This window comes from Echiichthys vipera (assembly GCF_963691815.1).
Source record: "Echiichthys vipera genome assembly, chromosome: 10".
In the NCBI taxonomy this organism is placed as follows: Eukaryota; Metazoa; Chordata; class Actinopteri; order Perciformes; family Trachinidae; genus Echiichthys; species Echiichthys vipera.
The window spans coordinates 32,721,672-32,724,171 of NC_139835.1; the positions used below are offsets into that span (position 1 = coordinate 32,721,672).

The 2,500-nt window shown below is 63.3% G+C and overlaps 1 protein-coding gene across 1 annotated transcript in view; it reads left to right on the forward strand.

Annotated features, from left to right (window-relative positions):
- LOC310952965 (ras-associated and pleckstrin homology domains-containing protein 1-like) overlaps positions 1 to 2,500 on the forward strand; it is a 46,647-nt gene that overhangs the window by 35,190 nt on the left and 8,957 nt on the right.

Below are 2,500 nucleotides of genomic sequence, written 5' to 3' on the forward strand. Positions count from 1 at the left end.
CCTCCGTCCCTCCCTCCGTCCCTCCCTCCGTCCGTCCCTTCCTACCTCCGTCCCTCCCTCCCTCCCTCCGTCCGCCCGTCTCTCCCTCCCTCCCTCCCCCCGTCCCCGTCTCTTCCCCTCTGTGTTGTTGATGGTCCCTCCCTCCCTCCCTCCCTCCCTCCGTGTTGTTGATGGTCCCCGTCCCTCCCTCCGTGTTGTTGATGGTCCCCCTCCCTCCCTCCGTGTTGTTGATGGTCCCCGTCCCTCCCTCCGTGTTGTTGATGGTCCCCCTCCCTCCCTCCGTGTTGTTGATGGTCCCTCCCTCCCTCTGTGTTGTTGATGGTCCCCGTCCCTCCCTCCGTGTAGTTGATGGTCCCCCTCCCTCCCTCCCTCCCTCCGTGTTGTTGATGGTCCCCGTCCCTCCCTCCGTGTTGTTGATGGTCCCCCTCCCTCCCTCCGTGTTGTTGATGGTCCCTCCCTCCCTCTGTGTTGTTGATGGTCCCCGTCCCTCCCTCCGTGTTGTTGATGGTCCCCCTCCCTCCCTCCCTCCCTCCGTGTTGTTGATGGTCCCCCTCCCTCCCTCCCTCCGTGTTGTTGATGGTCCCGTCCCTCCCTCCGTGTTGTTGATGGTCCCCCTCCCTCCCTCCCTCCGTGTTGTTGATGGTCCCGTCCCTCCCTCCGTCCCTCCGTGTTGTTGATGGTCCCTGTCCCTCCCTCCCTCCGTGTTGTTGATGGTCCCGTCCCTCCCTCCCTCCCTCCGTGTTGTTGATGGTCCCTCCCTCCCTCCATGTTGTTGATGGTCCCCCTCCCTCCCTCCGTGTTGTTGATGGTCCCCCTCCCTCCCTCCCTCCGTGTTGTTCATGGTCCCCCCTCCCTCCCTCCGTGTTGTTGATGGTCCCTCCCTCCCTCCCTCCGTGTTGTTGATGGTCCCCCTCCCTCCCTCCGTGTTGTTGATGGTCCCTCCCTCCCTCCGTGTTGTTGATGGTCCCCCCTCCCTCCCTCCCTCCGTGTTGTTCATGGTCCCCCTCCCTCCCTCCGTGTTGTTGATGGTCCCCGTCCCTCCCTCCGTGTTGTTCATGGTCCCCATCCCTCCCTCCCTCCGTGTTGTTCATGGTCCCCATCCCTCCCTCCGTGTTGTTGATGGTCCCCGTCCCTCCCTCCGTGTTGTTGATGGTCCCCATCCCTCCCTCCCTCCCTCCGTGTTGTTGATGGTCCCCCCTCCCTCCCTCCCTCCGTGTTGTTGATGGTCCCCGTCCCTCCCTCCGTGTTGTTGATGGTCCCCATCCCTCCCTCCCTCCCTCCGTGTTGTTGATGGTCCCCCTCCCTCCCTCCCTCCGTGTTGTTGATGGTCCCCCTCCCTCCCTCCCTCCGTGTTGTTGATGGTCCCCATCCCTCCCTCCCTCCGTGTTGTTGATGGTCCCCATCCCTCCCTCCGTGTTGTTGATGGTCCCCATCCCTCCCTCCCTCCCTCCGTGTTGTTGATGGTCCCCCTCCCTCCCTCCCTCCCTCCGTGTTGTTGATGGTCCCCCTCCCTCCCTCCCTCCGTGTTGTTGATGGTCCCTGTCCCTCCCTCCGTGTTGTTGATGGTCCCCGTCCCTCCCTCCGTGTTGTTGATGGTCCCCATCCCTCCCTCCCTCCCTCCGTGTTGTTGATGGTCCCTGTCCCTCCCTCCGTGTTGTTCATGGTCCCCCTCCCTCCCTCCATGTTGTTGATGGTCCCCCTCCCTCCCTCCGTGTTGTTGATGGTCCCTCCCTCCCTCCGTGTTGTTGATGGTCCCCGTCCCTCCCTCCGTGTTGTTGATTGTCCCTGTCCCTCCCTCCGTGTTGTTGATGGTCCCCCTCCCTCCCTCCCTCCGTGTTGTTCATGGTCCCCCTCCCTCCCTCCGTGTTGTTGATGGTCCCCGTCCCTCCCTCCGTGTTGTTCATGGTCCCCATCCCTCCCTCCCTCCGTGTTGTTCATGGTCCCCATCCCTCCCTCCGTGTTGTTGATGGTCCCCATCCCTCCCTCCCTCCCTCCGTGTTGTTGATGGTCCCCCTCCCTCCCTCCCTCCGTGTTGTTCATGGTCCCCATCCCTCCCTCCCTCCGTGTTGTTCAATGGTCCCCATCCCTCCCTCCGTGTTGTTGATGGTCCCCGTCCCTCCCTCCGTGTTGTTGATGGTCCCCATCCCTCCCTCCCTCCCTCCGTGTTGTTGATGGTCCCCCTCCCTCCCTCCCTCCGTGTTGTTCATGGTCCCCATCCCTCCCTCCCTCCGTGTTGTTCATGGTCCCCATCCCTCCCTCCGTGTTGTTGATGGTCCCGTCCCTCCCTCCCTCCGTGTTGTTGATGGTCCCCGTCCCTCCCTCCGTGTTGTTGATGGTCCCTCCCTCCCTCCGTGTTGTTGATGGTCCCTCCCTCCCTCCGTGTTGTTGATGGTCCCCGTCCCTCCCTCCGTGTTGTTGATGGTCCCTCCCTCCCTCCGTGTTGTTGATGGTCCCCGTCCCTCCCTCCCTCCCCTCCGTGTTGTTGATGGTCCCCGTCCCT